This window comes from Aptenodytes forsteri, unplaced genomic scaffold (assembly GCF_000699145.1).
Source record: "Aptenodytes forsteri isolate BGI_AS27 unplaced genomic scaffold, ASM69914v1 Scaffold79, whole genome shotgun sequence".
Classification (NCBI taxonomy): domain Eukaryota; kingdom Metazoa; phylum Chordata; class Aves; order Sphenisciformes; family Spheniscidae; genus Aptenodytes; species Aptenodytes forsteri.
Window position 1 is genome coordinate 3186035 of NW_008794776.1, and position 19696 is coordinate 3205730.

The window sequence follows — 19696 nt, forward strand, 5'->3', positions numbered from 1 at the left end:
TTCACAAGGCATGGCCTCACCTTCGTCCAGGCAGCGGCTTTGACATGACCAGATCTCAGCAAAGCACAGGTTTCAATCCTGGCAGGATTAACCCAGCTCCTCACCTTGCAATTTACCCGTGTTTAGGGAGGGGGCCAGGCAGAACTGCCCTTAAAACCAGCAGAAATATCTGCCAACTCCTCAGGTTGGGGTCAGTTCCTCTGGGCCCCTTTTTCCTTTCTGCAGCCAAGCAGGAGTTCACTGATCACAGCCCTCACTGTTCCTCCGTGCATAACTTGGGGGGGGGGGGGGGGGGGGGAGAATCAACGGTGTTAAGACATGCTGCCTTCCTCTCAAAGTGTGGAGGGAGGAAGATTCCCATTGCCAGAAGGACTTGAGGGTGCCTGTTCTCAGCAGAACAGCAGATGTGCTCCAGTCACCTGAAACCCATCACAACACCCCTTTCCTGTTCCACTTCCCACAAGATCTCTAGTGTTTAAGCACGTGGAAGTGATGATCTAAAGACCAATATTCACACTAAGAAAAAAAAGAGACTGAAAACATAAAAATTCTAATCTAGTCAGCAACCAAAAAAAATAGCATCTCATACAACCAAAGCAACCTGATTGCAACAGACTCGCAAGAGAAAGCTGCACACAGTCTTTACACAGGGAGACAACTGGAGGGTAATAAACAGATCTAAAAAACGCAATCTGTTTGGAAAGAGTGTTTTGGGTTGTTTTTTTTTTTTTTTTACGGAAGGAAAGATATGCGTAACATTGAATTGGAAATAATTCATCTAGCATTGGTGAAAGGTCCCATGCTAGAAGCACCTTTTCTCCTGAGGCATCTTCAAAAGTGAAAAACTCTCTCATGCAGGGATTGTTTCATTTATTGCAAGCTACAACCATCATGCACGGAGAGCCTGGTGACCACTGACCAGTAGCACCACACGAGAGTTCAAGATCCAGCTGAACAAAGATACTTCTCCTGGACATGAAGGCACTGAACTTAAAAATAGCACATTCTGTAGCTGAAGAAGCTTCAGTGGTCCTTATGATGGACACATAGCTATAATTACAGCTAAGCAGCTGCTTGCTCTCAATTTTGACTCAGTCTTTTATATCATATGAAGCTGCTTCCTATATAAGCAATCAACTTGACAAACAACCCAGATGTTTTCTCCCTCTCCTGTATTGTAGCAGCTACGTAAACTATGAAGTTCTTCAGCTTCAGCATTCCTTCTCCTGACCAAGAAATAGGACATCTGCAGTTGGAATTTGGGACGCAGTATTACATACCTCTCAGAGACTGGCAGCTTGTCCCAGTTCTGCTTTGGCGCTCTGAATACAAGGGGCAGAGCAGCCTCACCACCTGATTAAAGAAGCCTTGATTTACGCAGACAGTAGACTGGAGCTACAGTAAATAGATTTGTAACAACACAACCCGACCATGTTACAAGGGGTAACTGGGGATGAGTTCAGGGCAGGTGTTCTGCAGGATTTATAATCCACATCTGTATCATGCAGCAGCAGGCAGCTTATTTAAAAGGACAACAAGGCTGCGGACAGCGTCTGAACAGTCCTTCTTTCCTTTTTTTTTTTATTTATGTAGGGGGGAAGAAAATCCAGCCAGCATTTGCACTGAGCCAGTGGTCCCTCTGCACTTCTAACATGCTTAACATAGGGGAAAACATCTTAAGGGAGTTTGAAGTGGTAATGGGCCATGAAGCATACTGCAGTGTTGTGGCATCTCGAGAGCCATATGTACAGGCCTACAAACTGTCGGGATCTGATACACTACAGATAATATCCATGATAAATTATTCACTTAACCAAAAATTGTACATCAACCCTCAACAGCTGGTAAAAGCTGGATCCTTGCCCAGTACATTAAGGAAGTTTGCTTCCTCAAAGCTCTACTGTTCTTTAGGGGATTTGAATTATGCATGTTACCATGAAAGCTAATGCTGTACATATGCATTCAAAGTTATTATTAACCTCATCAGGCAGAGAAGGAGTAGAGAAGGCAGCTGTTTCTAGCTCATGTGCTTAGGATGTGGTGATGTTTTAAAGGACTTGCTGAGAGCAAGGATATAGGAGAGTTTATTTTTCCCCTCAGAGTAGCTTGACAGTAGCCAGTTCAGCCTGAAGGGTCTCCTTTGGGGTGGTCACTGACAGTGCTCAACCTCTTCTTCACTGTTTTTATACTAGAAGAACTAAAAGGTAACTTTTTTGTGACCTATGTTATAGCTGTACTGTGCCTTCCATTTAAGGATCTGAAAATGCTTCCAAAACGTAGTGGGGGGCAAGGCTGACCCAGCTCCCCAAGAGCAGAGCTGCTACGTTTAGTGACAACAAACTCCACTGCAACTACTAGAGACCCTTGCTTGAAGGGTATGCCGCTGCAGGATTCGATCTGACATAAATCGACCTTACTGTCTTCGCTGGCAGCCACATTAGCGAGTAGGGAACTGGACCTCAAACCTTCAGTATGCAAAACCCGAGACGAAGCGTTATAAAATTATGGTGCATCTTTGACAGCTGGAATGACTTGGGGGCAGATTTTGCACAACTGCAGAGCTCAACAGGTGTGAGGAAAGTGGAAGGGTATTCCACACACACCTAGTGACACCTAGGAGTGACAAAGTGAATGGGGCTGACGTAACAGTTCCTATGTCACCAGATCAGTACTACATTAGCGGCAGGAGACAGGAAAAAATTAGGAGAAATTAAAGCTGCTTAACCCCTCCCCTCCACCCCCAAAGTTGTCCCTGCTTCTCTCTTCCCCCCTCCTCTAAGACAGGTTGAAAGTTGAAATGGAACTGTTTTCTGTTCAGCGTCATACACAGCCAATGCTCAGTCCAGGCAAGGTCAAGAATAAATAAAACTATAAGGCAGCTTTTTCTCCCCATTGCAATATCCAGTATTTTTCCCAGCCACTAGTCCACCAGCCCCCCCTTGCTCAGCCTCTCCCATCTGCTTTAGGGAATTGTCTCCTCATAACAATACCACAAATTTTCCCTCAAGAAATCAAATCCAGCAGGCTCCTACCTTTGACATTCACACTTGATTATATCAATCCTGAGCTGAATTTATTATAGATGCAAAAACAATTTCAGTAGCTTCAAAAACCTCTCCTCGTCCACACCCTGAATTTCACTGGAGAAGCCTAACTTCCCATTAAAAAGGCTTTGATTTTACCTGCACAACTTTATGCTCTATCTTCAAATACTGCCTGCAGGACTGACATTTTTCTTCTTGATCCCAAACAGCAGGAGCATAGCTGTGGCACGCACTGCAGATGGAGTGCCTGGGACAGTAAAGGTAGCACCATTATTTCCTGCTTGGCATACACATGCTCTTGGCATTCATTTTCTGTAGCACCCCCAGTCGCTCATTTCTCTCCCTTTCAAATATTTTGCTCTGCCAAGAGATTCAAAGCTAGGCTATCTGGATGAATGACCAGCTGGTGCTATAGCACAGAGTATCACTGGCTAGAAATGGGTTTGGACAACAGTTTGGGGGCAGTTTACATCCCTCGGCCAAATTAGACAGGGGAGGCAGAGCAGACATCCTGCTGGGACCTGGAGTAAGGTTTTGCAGCATTAACTGGTCTATTCTAGCAGCTGCTAGATAGAGCAATAATCTTTGAACATGACTTGTTGGTCTCTTCTTCCAGAAGGACAAGCTAATTAAAAAGGGGTTACAGAGAGCTTATGTAGACTAAGGGGACACTTCTGAAAGGCATAAAGAACAGCTCAGCAGCCAGATCTCCCCAAGAGTCAGTGTGAATTGGGCAACTAACTCCCACTTGTCCTTTGAAAAGCTCTGCTTATAGCTTTTAAAGCTTGTCCCCTGGTTAAAAATAAATAAATAAACAAACCCCAATTTCTTCTAGCAAAGCTATGCATCACCTAATACAAATCTCTGATTTTTTAGAGGATGAGTGTGTAATCGCTGTACAGCAACTTTTGGTAGTGCTATTCCCTTATGCCATCCCTCAAACGATCAGTCCCTTAAACACACCCCAATGACCCCCACTCCATCTTTAGCAAAAGGCATTTAGTAAATAAGGCTAGCACGTGCTTGGGCCCTTGCTGCACACGCAAGCAGCGCTCACTGTCACTGTATGCGGAAATGCGACGATTAACTCAATGTGTCCCCAGGTTTCCTAGAGACACGAAAGGAAGCAAAGAGCACTGAAGCGAGAACAAGGCTCTGCTTGCTCACTCTCCTCCCCAAAGACCAAACGCCTTGGGAGGCCAAAACAGCACCTGTTGCAGAAGCAGCAGCTCGTTGCTGCAGGCTTTTCTCCTGGGAGACCCTGGGAGGAATTAGCAAGCCGCTGCAAAAGCCAACATCTCCTCTTGAATGTCAGTGTCATTTACACAGTAAATGTCACTTAAAGCTAACACCAGAAGGAGCTTGTTGGTATAATTCAGTAAGAAGTGGCAACAGCAGCTTAGCAGCTCTTTTCCCACATACATGTGTATACATAAAAATACATTTATCTAAAACCGGATTTAGACTCTGAAAGGTTTTCTAGTGATGGCATCAGAGTGCCAAGCTCGAGTTTACAGCAGTAAAATCTCCTACATGGTACAATCATGTGTCACAACCCAGACATTTTTTTAGACTCTGTTTCTAAAAACGCAAGCGGTTTACAGTCAGTATTGGCTAAATCTTCGGCAGCTCTGCTCAGATAAGGGGGCCAGCCCTGTCAGTGGTTCTTAGACTAGAAAAACTTGTCCATCCATAACTGGACCATGAATCGTTTGCACATTTTATACTAATCACTGAACAACAATTCAACTCAAATGACAACCAGTCACTGCTAGGCTGGATTTTAGCTGGGGGTTGGAAACAAGAGAACAGTTTCTCTCCAGCAGACTTCTGCTGTCTGGGCCAAGTGTCAGAGCTGCACCTCAGTATCTTAAACCAGCTGATAGCCTGATCCCAACACAGCAAATGTAGTTGATCTTGCAGAGATTCAGACAGACATTTGCGCTAGTGTTTCTGATAAAGGGAGGGAAGAGGAGGGAAACTCAGCATACAGATTTCATCCTTCCTGGCTCGCAAGCAGCGGAGGAGCTGCAGAGAGCACTGCTGCAGCTCATTTCCCCTCCAGATTAAGGTAAGGGAAGCTGGCACTGTGCCTGGGGAAGCCATTTCAGATGCTTACTGGGTTGACTCTGGCCACACACTTTCAGCCCTGAATAGACGATAAAGGTATTTGCAGCATTCCTTACAGAGAGACTCTGACATTTGTAATTAACGCATCCCGTGAGCCACTAAATCATGTACTGGCGTCTTTTAGGTACCCCCATCTCCTCTTAAACTCTTTCATGCAAGTTACCTGGGACCTGTAGAGCAAGCACAAGGGCAAGCTTGGGAAGCAAATACAGAAGAACTGTTCATCAGACAATAAGGTTTTGTAACCACACGTACATTTCATTGCTCTAACACAACCCACGTGCCTGACACATGCAAACAAAATGTCCACCTGTTGAATGGCATTACCAATGGTGATGTGCAGTATATTGTTATAATGTAAAACACAGATTGGAGTCTTCATTTTCTCCTTCCTTGACATAATGCAGCTGTGCAGAATTGAGACATAGCATGAGAGCCTCATGAATCCAGAGCTAAGCTGTGGGAGACCAGAAGCAAATAAATATTTCAAAGTGTTAGCACTAATACGACAGCATAAATAAAACAAAAGTGTGAGGATAACGGCTCCAAATGCAATTTGGCTTTAGTCATCTGTGCCTTCAGAAATAGGAAGATGATTTATTTCAAGCCTGAATGACCTGAGAGGGAAGCAGTGGGGTTTTCTTGGGTTATTTATTTATTTTTAATCATTATCTTTGACCTTTTTGCAGGCAGCAAAGGGAGCAGAAGTGGTGGGTCGCTGATACAGTATGTAGGTTAGCACTAGAAACATTTCTCAGTGGTCTGACAGATACCTGATGAAGTTAGCCAAGATGATCAGTTCAGTCCCCAAAGCCCCTTTTGCTGGAACTTGTTAACCATGTGCCGGTGCCGTGAGCCCACACCATGGCCATAGCTGATGAAAGCTTTTACATTTAATAGCCTTCAATGGACATTTCTTCCTTAAATTCATCCAACTGCTTTTTGAGCCACATAAAAATTCAACATCTACAACACCTTGTGGCAAGGCAGGCCACAGCTTGGCAGTGCACAGTGTGAGGGAGGATGTCCTGTTTGATTCAGATCTGCCATCTGATAGTTTCGTTTGATGCCCCTTAAGCCACATCCTGGAAGAGAAAATGCATGGTCGTTCACGATTCAGTTTTCCTGTTTCACTCAGAATTTTACAGCCCTCGGTCATATCCTCTTCAGTTATCTCTTTCCCAGGAGGAGAGTCCTGGCCCTTTTCTAGATCTACTGAACCCTATTTGAGTCAGAGCAGGGCCCAAAACCAAACACACTTGTCCCGCAGCAGATGTCCCATGGATTCAAACAGTGGCGGAACAAGGCTAAGGCGTGTTGTAGACTAAAACGAACTGAACTGTTGGAGTGAGGAACACAACGCTTCAAGCAAAGACTTGCTAAAACAGCGCCCTAGATCTGACTCGCTCCAAGATCCAACCCCAGGTCAGAGGGCTTGGCAATTACAGGAGAGAAAAAGCCTCTTTAATGTATTCCTTATCTTGGGGCTTAGCTTAACCTGTTTTCTCATATTGCCCCAGTTCATACAGAATTAGGCAATATAAAGGTTATAAAGCCTTCATCAAGTATTAGTCCCTAATCTGAAGCACTGGAAAACAGTAATGAAACAAACATAAAACTCTGGAATTCACAAAATTTAAATTAGCACAAACTTAGACCTGCAAAACACTATAGAGTCAGCTTGTGAAGCAGAGCAGTTCAGGGTTTATTCACAGACGAGCGTGCTGGGATTCCCAGTTACATACACAAATTCCCGTGCATCAGAGGAACGAGTGTGTGTTATATATAGCCTAGCCAAGTTTTCCACTAACTCTTTGGAGCCTAATGGTGCTTTCAGGCACCAGCAGCCCTCCCCAGCTGCAGAGGAACTGCTCCCATTTTCCACTGAGGTAGCTGGAATTTACCCACTCCGATTTCACACTGCAAGAGGCATGACCAGGGGCTGGCAAGTTGCCACCCTCTTTCAGACACAAATCTCACGGCACTGAGCCAAAGGGCAAAGCTGCATTGGCACCTCCAGCTCTCCAAGGAGCAGAAGATAAGAGCATGGTGGGGGAAAAGGTAAAAGCCGCATAATGCTTCAGGTAGGAGGGAAGACAAGGGTTACACACAGGCTGGCAAGTGAGTCATTTCCATTTAGCCAGCTGGAAAAATAGCAGCAAGTCAGTCAACACAAGCACCTTATCTCCGGCCTTAATTCCCATCATGGGCTCAAGCTTGCTCTGGGAGGAAGACCCCACTGGGGAATGCTGTACTTGGCACCGCAGCTGCTCTGGCAGCTACTTTTAGATGCTCTCTAATGTTAGAGTAGGAGGCAGATTTCAGGAAGAAGTGTGCTGATAATGATTTCCTCCTCCGAAATCTCTGCTTGACTTGGCAATCCTGCAGCAAACGCCTTAGTGAGAGCCAACCAGAAGGCCATCGCTTCTTCCACCTTCCTGCTTTGAGTGACTGGCAATACCACATCCAAACCCTAAATACCCCCTAGCCAAGAAAAGCAAAAAGAAATGGAACCAGTAACTGCCCTCCTAGAAGCACAATATCTGGTTTGAGAGAGCGGCGCTCTCAGCCACAAAGGCAGCCTGCAGTTTTCCTTTGCACGAGCACAAAGCGACAGCAGGTAGTTGACCATCTGCAGCAGGGCTGAAACACTAATTAAAGGAAACAAAGGGCCAAACGGCTGCCACGTGCACACAGATCAATCCATGCACGCCCAGCAGCTCCGATGGCACATGGCAAAGCCATGCTGACACCCGCCAGGTCATCAGGAAACCAGCCAGGAGGTAATGCTTTACTCCTTTAGCGCTGCTTCTCGAGAGCCATCCCAGAGGAAGCCAAACCGGAATGCAACATTTCCAGGTAGGGAAGGAAATGCCCTGTTGTGGTAAAGGCGGCGGCTTTTACTACCACTTTGCAACCTTCTTTTGTTAATACAGCAACAAGCAGACTCAAGGCCTGATCCTCAGGCAGCTGTAAACCAGCCCAGCCCTGCTGATTTCAGTGGACTGAAGCTGATACGCTTCAGTGGAGGACTAGATCCTCAGCATTACAGCGGCAGCCTAATTGAATCCAACCCATTTGACTCTGGGGCTGGATGCAGTAACACAACAAACATCCCTTGACTGCCGAGGGAGCGGAGTTAGGCCAAGGCTGGATGCTTCTGAAAATCCTACCCTGCAGCTATCGCAAGGGCTGGCTTCAGCGCAGGAATTTGAAAGCATAGCAAGGGTTAGAAACGTGACTCAGTAAAAATGATGGTCACATTCTCAGCTGGTATAATCTGGCATAACTCCACTGACTTCAAGTGGAGCAACAGCTATTTAGACCAGCTGACAATCTAATCAAATTACCCTGCTTTGGACTGAGAGAAGGTACACAGTTCTCAACCACAGAATGCAGCCACATTGATTAAGGCCATTATGCACACGTAGGGAAAAAAAAAGGAAACAGTCCAAAAGAAATTCAATGCAGCCACATTGATTAAGGCCATGTATGCACACGTAGGGGAAAAAAAAAAGGAAACAGTCCAAAAGAAATTGTAAAATCTTTAGCAAGATTACTATCTAGTTCATATTGTCTTATTCAATTAAATGAAAAAGATGCTATAAAAGACTCACACTTGCCAAGGATTGTATTTTAAGCTCTTCCCCCTCCACCTCTGCTTGTGCCCCCTTCCCCAAAATACATCTTATCTCCTGTAAACATGTCCTACTTGCATATGCTTACATGGCACAAAGCAACGCCATAAAGAGAACTCAATTACACCCAGTTAAGGTTTAAATAGAGAAAGAGCTCCACCCAGGCAAACATACCAACCAAGACTAATTAGCCCTACCTGAACACTGTGCAAGTTCAGCTACGCTGCTTTTAGTATCCAAGCTGGATCATTTAAAACTAGCTAGAATTCCCTATGGCAATCTCTGCCTTATAGCCACGTCCTTAGCCCCCTTCATGAAGGTGCATAGAAAATTACCTTTGATCTGAGAGTGGTCAACTTTTTTATAGTCTAGCGAGCTTTAGATTGCCTCACTTGCAACGTGTTTAGGTGGCCTGATTTTCAAAAGAGGGTCCCTAGCACTTCTTGAATATGAGCCTTCTTCAAACTGTCTCAAACCCTCAGCAAACACTGAAAACGTAGACTTCCATTGTCCCAAAAGGCAGGGCTAAAAACTGTGCCTTCCAGCAGGAAGCTGGACAGCCCATTACTATGTTAACACGCTGCGTGATATTTCCTCATAGATTTTATGACCCTAAATGAGGTACTCCACAGTCCCACACTACCCAAGCAGTAGACTTTAACTGCCCTAGGCACAGAACAAATATACATAATAAACTTTGTCTTCACATATTTCCTTCAAAAGTACCAGTTATCTAGCTTCATCATAGTTTTATTTGCACACGCTCATTCCATCTCCAAAGCTGGAAAGTAACGAGGAATCAAAGGCAGATTCATTTCTTTAAGAGCTGTTCTTATACTTTACTTACACATGTTTTCTTGGTTGCTTCTTTAGGCCCAAGGCCTAAAAAGAGATGAGAAAGCTCCTTGGGAAAAGACTGCTGTTTGGTTCAATCTCTGTAAAGTGCCCATGGTTGGGATCATCACAACACAGAAGAATATTGAGTTTCCACTGAAAGCTGGCCATGCTCCCAGCAGAGGTTGGACCAGGTAAACTCCAAAGATCCCTTCCAACTTAAATTACTCTACAATTTCTTTACACCTGGGTGAAATTCAATCCACTGTAGTTAACAGTACAGAACTGCAGTAAGACTAAAAGTCTTTTTAAATGGTACAACCTACCAATTTGGTTAACAGGACAATTAAAAAACCCAAACCCCACTAGATCAAATAACACTCAATAGCCAAAATTAGCTGCATTACAAATATTGTTTTATTCAGTGTCATGATTTATTGGTCTCCTCCCCCTCGAGAGCTTCTATTGACCTCAGGTTCACCTCAATGAATCTTGATTTTTGAATGAAAACAGCAGTCGATAATATTTACTTCCTATTGACTTCATCCTCAACAGCACAAGGAAAAGACTGAACTATTCTTGACCTCCCTGTCTCAGTTCTAATCACAGTAGTAAGATCCAAGACACTGTCTCTGCAGATCAGAGAGAGCAGTAACACCCAACAACCACCCCACCATAAGGTGACGGACAACTCGCACATCCAGCAAGTTTATTTATGCAGGGAAGCAATGAGTTTCCTGAAATCTCATGGCCAGTTCTGTGTGACAAGGACTTCAGTTTAAAAATTATCCTGCTCCTATTGCTAGTCATCTCTGAAATCTACCATCGGGGAGCAGCAGCTTCAAACCACGATATGAAGACTTGCTATGAGCATCTGGCAGTCAAATTTGCACTGCAGGAGTGATTCAATTGCATTCCAAGGTTACTGCTGTTTATTTACACCTTTCCTGATGATCCAGTGATTTTTAAATGGAAAAGCTTCCATTTGCTACTCCTCACCCACTAATCCTTCCATCATCAGTTTGACAGTCAGGTATCTTTCAGATGGCCAGTCACAGGTTAGCTTAACTGTGACTGGCAACGGGGAAACTCAAACTCTTCCCAGCACACCTAATGAAAGAACAGAAAGGGCTTTTCAAGTGCTGAGTTTGTTTTCTGCCTGCAGGATCATCTGTAAACAGACTTCTTAGCCGCAGTTCAGACTTGACGGGTCCTAAAGAACACGTCAGAATCTCTTGCAAACTCACCCTTTGCATTTATCAGCAAGTTTCTTATCTACTAGTCGTGTTTTTATTCTTAAGTTTATTAGATTCCCTCCTTTAAATTCACCTTGTTCTTTCCCTGACAAATGCAATCATTGCATTGACTACAAGTCTTGCGTTCAACACCCTCCTATATTCCCATAAATAGATGCCATATGTGTCCTGCCATGATGTTTCAAGCAAGAGCTTGGTAAGGTAAGTCCAGGTGCATTCTCTACCCACCTCCTAATTCATGGCCTCTGTTCTCAGCCTCCCCAGCTCTCTTGCCATCTCATAAACCAGAGCTCCCAGACCACAGCACATCTTTGCTCAGCTTGCCTCTGGACCACCTGCTTGGGTTTCCTCTTCTGTCTCATCTGCCTCTGTAGAACTTTTTGTCTAAACATATTATTAGACTTTCTTTACAACCACACACACGAAACTAAGTTTATATCCCTCATTCTTGGTGCCATGGGCTGCAGGCAAAGCAAATGTCGCTGTCAGGGAATGGGGGCAAGTCCCATGTGTCCAGCAAGGCATAGTTGTGACATCAGAAGTCAACCACTTGAGTCCAGCAGGCACTAGCTAAAATAGTCCAGTTGCCTACAGTTTTTTTCCCTTGGTACACTCAGGCTCAGGGAAGCAGTTCCAGGTTACCCCTCATTAGGCAGATGTTCTTAAATGATTTATGCTTCTATCAAGCTTGATATCCCCACAGAAGATTGTTAGTGAAAAGCTCTGGGTAATCATTTATAGTGGGATTTATGATGTTTAACTTAGTAACTCTCTGCAGGCCCTCCAACAGGATGAAGGTGGGCTGTGGGCAGTAAAAGGTCAGTCCCAAAGGAAGCCAAATACGATGCTAAGAGGAAACGAGAATAGGGCTCTAAAGGGCTTTGTTCACATTAGAGGGGAAGCAGCAGAGACTTTAATCATCCCTGCCAAAGGCATGCACATGCAAGGAACAGAAGAACCAAGCAAATTTTTGCCTCAAATTGTCAAGGCTGGTGGTAAATGTGGTTTTAGACTGTTTTTTGGCTAAATCTTGCCCTCATTTCTTTCTCTGTTCATATTATTTAAGTTGCCTCAATTACAGTCCCGCACTAAGCAAGTGGCTAGTCACGCAAATGTTTTTTGTTGGTTGGGGTTTTTTTGTTTTGTTTTTTAAGTTGTTAATTTATTTTCAGGCCAAATAAAAACGTCCAAGCTAGAAAAACACCAAAATGCAGGGTAAATAGCGAGTAACGAATTGCACCAGACTTTGGTCCCCTCTTGCAGCACCAGCATACTCGGGGGGAAGAGCTGTTAAAGTCATTTGAGGTACATCTGCAAACCACCAGGACACTCTGGAATTAAATTTCAAGTTTTAGTCATCTTTGTACTTCCCTGTTTCTTCCAGGACTGGGAGGTAAAGTACTAGCATACACCCAAAAGGCCAGGAACACCACAAGAAAAGCTCGATAACTCCAGTAGCAGGAATTACTGACAGGCTCCTGGGAACGTTCTGAGTTTTCCTGCTCTGCGGTGCAGCCCCCACCTCAATGCTCGGATAATTCAGACGTTTGGATTTTACCTACCCAGGCTAATCTGAACGACCTGGAAGTGCCTGCTCCTGCAATCCAGGCATCTCACATTTATTATTCTGAGGTGTTTTAATCGTCTTTTCTCCATATTTCTGACCTAATGACTACCCAGTTCTGTCCCAGTGCACGATAAGACCAGCAGCTTACCATCATGGACAGCATCGCCAGACAGGCTGGGAACATGCACTAAAGAAAGCTGAATTATAGTTCATCTAAGGAAAGAGCATTATCCCAAAGTATCTCGGGGAAGGAAAAAGCAGCCCTGCATTCTCCTCCCCAATGTACCTGCAGAGATTCTGCGGTGCTCTGCTGAGCTCAGTTATCTGCATTCTGTCTCAGTTTCTTCACCTGTAAGAAGTGGTTTTATTTAAAAACCTGTTTCCAGAGCATGCTGTGAATGCCACTGGGGTAGTAGCTCTCACAAGACTAAGGAGTTGACAAATCTCTTACTGGTTTTATGCAAAGTAGCCAAGAGATATGGGTCTTACGGTTCATCACACAGTAAGGGATGCTTTCCACCCCAGAGAGGCTGCACGCAAAATAGCCTGGACAGTCCCACGACGGTGGGAGGAAACAGCAGATAAGCAAGCAGTGGCTCCAGAGAGCATGCACCCTGCTCAGCGCCTTCCCTCAGTGCAGACAGCACAGGCTCTGCGGTGAGGGCAGATCATTAACAGCGCTACAACTGGAAACCTGGCTTTTCCACAAAGTCTACAAATACCCTGAGAAAAGCCTCGCTGCTTCCTTCCCACCCACTTCTCCCCCAGGCCAGCTCCGCTGGAAAATCCCAGCCTCCCTCCTACACAGCAGAGAAGGGTTTTGACAGTTCCTGGAAGAAAATGTTTTAACCACACACTTGCACCTGCAGCGCCTGGCCCTGCGTGTCACCGAGTTCAGAATTAAGTAGCACAGCTATTGTAAAAATGAGTTACAGCAAAAGCTCCTTCATCTCAGTCATCACAAGGGCTATATCCCCCTTCTGTTTTGGTACCAGATGGCTCAAGGTCTATTTTTCAACAAGTGCTGTCTGCTGTACTTGCTGACACAAAGCTCTTTGAGTTACAAGCCAAATCTCTTCCCTTAGTATCTTTTTCATCCTTCCCCCCCCCCCTTTTGAGCTCACAAGTATGTCTTTTCTTAAGAAAAAGAAAAAAATCTATTATTCTTCAAAGGCCCAGTTGTGTCCTTCATTTACTGAAGTAGTCAAAGAATATTATGGGTCATTTTGTCACCATGGAAACCACAAATAGACCTTCAGGGTTTCGGAGAGGTGATATTATTTTGGAGAGGCCGTGTAGGGTTCTCTGACAGAAAATAATAGGGATGGCAAATCAAGGAGACCTTTTATATGGACTGTGTGAAATGCAAAGGGTATCAAACATCATTTCTCTGCCACCGAAAACTACTCCAGGCAGCAGTTTAATATGGTATCCTCTGACAGCTGAGCCCAAATGGAAAATTAATGAGGCAGCATGATATATGAGTCTTTTTAAATCTCATAACCAGCCTCCTTTATAGAATAAAAATGGCCAAATCAGTTTAATATTAGCAGAGAGGTTCTCTCTGTGTCTTTCTTCAGAGCCTTGTCAGTGCAGTGCTGAAGAGACAGTTTTGTTTTATTGACTGTGTAAGTCTAGCTGTTTTCAAGTTTGGATAGTCTAAATCAAAATAATTCTGAGCTTTATTGACTTATCAGAACACAGCAAAGATATGAAAGTCTAAGGAACACTTGGTGTCTCAGATGCGCCGTGTCCTGCCCTTTGGGACCAGCAGCACGGGAAGCAGCCCGAGGGGAGTCCTGGCTGCCACGCGCCAGCGGCCTGGGACAGCAGCCCCTTCTCTGCCTCCTGCCAGCATGGCTTTCCCAATCCCACCCACCAGAACACCGACACTTGTCATTTCTGTCATTTTAAGGTGTGCACGAAAAGAGGGACTTCTCCACAGTGACAGTGCTAGCTGCTATGAGAAAAAATAGCAATGCAGTCCAGGAAAATGCCCCAAATTGAATGTAACCCCCACTAGGTACAGTCCATGCCCATGCAGATGCCTCCTCTCTGAGATATTAGTGTGGAAAAGAGCCAACCTCATCCATTTAAAGCACAAACTCCCGGCCTGGGTACGTGATGCCTACCCCTACTGCTCCACCTTGGATGGAGTTCTTCATGCTACAGAAATCAAATAACTCCCTCCTCCACCAGCATTTCTGGTTCTCACAGCCACGCAGGCCCTACCTGCGCTGCAGGTCTGAGACCTCTTTAATCTTTTTTGTTAAGAACCAAACCACGCCATTCAGTACCAGACACATTTTAAAAGCTTAGCCTAGCACTGGCCTACCAAAATTCTTTGAGTGTTGCATTTGATAAGACTTGCTCTTTTGCAAGCAAAATTCTTAACTGCATAACTAACTAAAACCATACAGTTCCCAGATGAGAAGACATTTCTATAGGCATGCTAGCAAACATACTCTGCTAGCAAACATACTCTCACAACCGAGGGCCAAGCTAAAGACCCACAGAGGTGAGAGCAATTACGAATGGAGCTTACACAAAAAGATGTCGTATCCTACCTGGTGTTGGATGAATTCTAAACCTACAGGGTATCCTGACGCTTCAAAGGTTGCTGCTACTCCGAGTCAGAACAAAAACTCAAAACCTCAAGTCATTCTGCAGAACTGAAATTTCAAAATGCTTCTGTTTAGAAACAAGCAGCCACTTTACTGAAACATTGAAAAAATAGCTCAAACAAAACAAAGGAGTCAAAACAAACATTCCTTTCCAAACTTTTCTGCCAAAACATCTTTGAAATAGACACCTTCCTGCAAAACACTTCAACTTCAGCAGAAAAAGAGCTTTCTTTGGAAAACTGCTTTATAAAAAATACTAACTCTGCTAACTTCCCCTGGGGAACAACTATAAGCAGATCCATAACATACAATCACCCACTGTGGTTCAAAAGTTGTGGCTTCCCTGTCAACCCCCAGCTGGAGCAGTATAATTATCTGGGCACCCTCAGCATCCAAGCCTCCAGTAAAACACAGTGCTCTGAAGACTGGAACTTGGTAACATTCAAGCAGATGGATCAGCACAAGTTAGACAAACAGCACTTTGCTAAAATTAAACCCTCAAGAATAAAAGGAAAAAAAAGCATTCAACTTGCAGCAACAGAAGGAAATTGCTGTAGACTTCATTTTAGCTTCCCACCTTGTTAAGACACCCCCAACCCCTTTGAAATATGACATTGGCTAAGGTTCAAAACACACCGATGGCACTTTGCCTCTTACATTACACCTTACCCAGCTGTGGTAGCGCTGCGTATCTCTTACGAGGAACCACACTGCGAACAGACTTAGAGGAGCAGGAGGAACTTGGGCTCTCGCTGTCTCACCCGCACCCCTTCACCCCACTCAACTCCAACATGGACATCTAGCTGTTTTCCTGATTTTTTCGTGATTTCTACCCCACTGAACTCCATAACCAGAAGGGCCCAGGTAAGCACGTGCCAGAGCAGCAAGGCAGGGCAGCAGCACTGAGCAAGAACAAAAGGGTGGATCCCCTAAATAGCTGTTGGGCCACTGGAGGAGGAATTGGATGAAGCTGTGTGAAAAGGGGTGGGGAACAGAGCATCAGCCAAGCCTCAGTGGTTTCAAACGTGCCCCATTTGATATGTTTAAGAAGAATGATGAGGGGGAAACAGGGATATCAAATTAAAAAAAATAACTTTTCATTATTTCCCTCATTCTTCAGCCCTTTTTTAAACAGTGAATGTTTTATCTTTCAATAATGCTAAAAGCTTATACTGAAATTAGTGTTTGATACAAAACAGATTGAACCTAGCTCCTCCAGTGCTTTGTGGACCCTCCTGCGTGATTTCCACCTTTGCATATGCAGTTTCCTATCCTCGTTAAGGACGTGGCTGTGTGGCTGGGTGCTGTAAGGTTGCCAGAGTGGTGTGTGGAAATAGAAATACCCAGCAACGCAGCAGAGAGAGAGAAATGTTAATGGGAAGGTAAGACTGCTGCTGCACTAAAAATCAGAAACATTGGGATGCTTGGGAGATGAATTCCTGCATCTTTCCTGTGAGTTTAAATGAAGACCCTGATTGGTTTCATTTCTCTAATAAACAGCATGATAGTACCAATAAATGTATTTATTGGCTTAATAACATCTCCATTCCTATTTCTTCAAGAAGACTTGACTCAGTGGGTGGGAAGGAAGACAAGGAGGTCATTTAGTATTTCATGTGAAAATGAAGTTCATTGCCCAAAGCAAACAGTAAATGAGGAACAACGTGTACTTGTTTCCTTTATCACCTACTGGCGTGCTGGTTTTGCTCAAGCTGTAAATGCCAATGCTGCTTCAAGTCTTCCTGCTCCCTGCAATGTTGGCTGCGCTGCAGTGGCTGTAGATGGGCTGCACTAAGATTTTGCCTGCTTTAATCATCCCCCCATAAGCAGCACCGTATCCTAGGAGCAGGACGCTGCATGGCATGAAATACTGCTCAGCGTCAGCAAGAATATAGCAGCCCGGTGTTTAAGTTCTTCCTCCACTAAGTACTTAGAGACCTTTTCTTCCCTAGGCTCCCTAAATGCTTTATAAACATTTATAACAGGCAGAGTGAAAAATCAATGCAGATACACTGCGGGGAGGAAGAGAGAGCGGGGAAAGAAAAGACAAACTCAATGAAAAATGAAATAGTGCCCATATGTTAGGTACCATCAGCCTTGCTGTTCCAGGGCTTTTTCCTTACTCCTCCCTATGCCAGGCTTTCCGTGCAGGAGGAAAAAAACAGACCTTTTGTAATGACCAACTGAAAGAAACAATGTGGTTTTAATAACGGGACTGTTTTTTCCCCCTCCCTTAAGCTAAGGTTAGGTTTGGAAACTCAAAGATGGTTTGAGAGTTCTGCAGATAACTTCATTCTGGAGCCCTGACCACCCTCACTGCAGTAATTAGTGTTTATGGCCGGGCCTGGAGCCCCAGGGCTGTCCCTCGGATCCACCACGATGTTTCGGTACATCCTGCGAGATGAACGTGAGCAGAGGTCTGTGAGAAAGCAGCGGATGAACGCCGGACCCTGAAAGCCCAGCTCACCGGCTCGATGGGACACGGTGCACGTGTGGCGCGGCTCAGCGCCGTCTCGTCTGTGGGCAGGCTCGTTTTCCCTGCCTGCATTTATCTGCCTGTGCAGGCAGGAGAAGGCAGCGCTGTGCGGCGCGGTGACGGACGGCGGCAGTGCGCCCCCGAGCATCGCCACCGGCGGGACCCTCCGGCTGGAAAGGGTGACAGAGCAACGGGAGAAGCAACTGTTTGGTGCAAACCATTTGCCCTTTCTGTTACATTTGTAAATCAGTACCATGCCCTTGGAAGGACTTAGGTTAAGGGGGAGAAGTCTACTGCCGGGTCACTGAAGAATTCAATTGCCTTGGTCAATCTTAAGCAGTAAGAATTAATGATCAAGCAGTGACGGTTTCACTGCTTAAGAAAGGCTTCCATATGTGGGGGTGCTTTCCCCAACCTCTAATCGGAAGCTCCAGTTACCGGTATTAGTGACTCCTCGTCAGACACCCACTTTACTTACTCCAGTTATTTCCCGAGAAGGGGATCCCTGCACGGGGCAACCTTTTGGCTGAGAAGCAGCTTTTCAGGGACATTATTTGTCCACCACAGAGTATTTCTCAGTGCGAGTTGAGACTACTGTTCTGATGCTGCAGGTGGGAGCATGGAAACACAGAGAGGCAAAATGACCCCGGTCGGCGACAGGCCTGAGAATAGACCCCAAAAGGGCCGTATCCCTGTATCATATAAGCCGCTGAAAAGCAGGACTAAGACGTGATGAAATCAGTAGGATTGTACAGACGTACAACTGAGATGAGATCAGTTAGATCCCACTGCAGCCCTGTTCTGCTGCCTACGTCTCTCAGGTGAATTCAGAGACTTTTTTAAAACATCGTAAATTTAATAACTCAGCTATACTAAGCGCAGAACCTCTGCACAACCCAGGCAAGGCACGCTCTTGCCCTGACTTAAGCTGCTGGGAGTTTTACAGCAGGATCAGCAGCAGACCCTGAAACAGCAACAATTGCGAGGAAAGTGCTCGGTGCACCTTGCCCAGGTGCTGTATTTTACGTAGCCTAATGCAAACACTGTTATCTCCCTTACTCTGGCAGACTACTAATAACAAGTTTATACAGTTCATCTTAAACAAATATTGGGAAAGTCAGTCCATACAAGGTCTGCTAAATTGCAAAGACGTCTGTGCAATTGCAATTGATGACACAGTGTTGAATTATACAAAGGAAGAGGTCAATGCCAGTAAGGCTATTTCTCCGAGCAGATTGCATGGAGGTCTCATTTAACACTGCCAACTCCGAACATGTGCACTGTATAAAGCAGAGCTTTTATTGTTCTGTCACAGGTCCCTAATTTGGCTCTAGGAGCCATCTGCTGATTTAATGGGGGATCTGGATTGTTAGGGATTTTTTTTTCATTCTTATAAACACCTAAAGCTTAGGCATTTAGTAGAGAAAAATATTGCAGTGAGATAATCCTCTGTGCAGTAAACAAGGGGAGAAATAAATGCGTTCGGCTTTGTTTAATTTTGTCTCCTAAGCAACCAACATATTGGATATTGTCGGTAGCAAACCTTAAGTGTGTGAAAGTCATTAAAGCAGCCCTTCCAAGACTGCTGCAACCATATTATTAGGAAATTTTAGATAAATTACACTGTCAAGACTGTTAAGTATCACCTCGTGCTTTTATCAGCCACTAATTAAGACTGAAACAGAATGTTAATGCCTGTCTTACTTCAGCTAAACAAACATAGATAATACACACAACGCTACCTGTACATAGATAAGAGGCACAACAGCCCCTATACACACGTTCTTCCTATATTTTCCCATGCATGTCTATGTGATCATTAAAAGCCCACTGTTGCCAGAATAAGGAACCTTGAAAGGGCGTTTCACCTACTAAGCACCGCAGCCAAGGCTGGTGACATTTTCATCTATCTTCCAAGGCAACAATCTTAAGACTGTGCTTCCAGATGAGCACGACAGGAGAAGTGGGTTCAGCTGTTCACCAAGCCCCAGAGCTGGATCTCTCCACGCAGATGATCTACTAGTGTGATTTTTTTAAAAAACCTGAGCTGACACAAAGGGACGCTGGACCCAATTTGAACAGGAGCGGCAGAGCAAAACCAAGGATTGCACAGGTCCGCTCCGACAG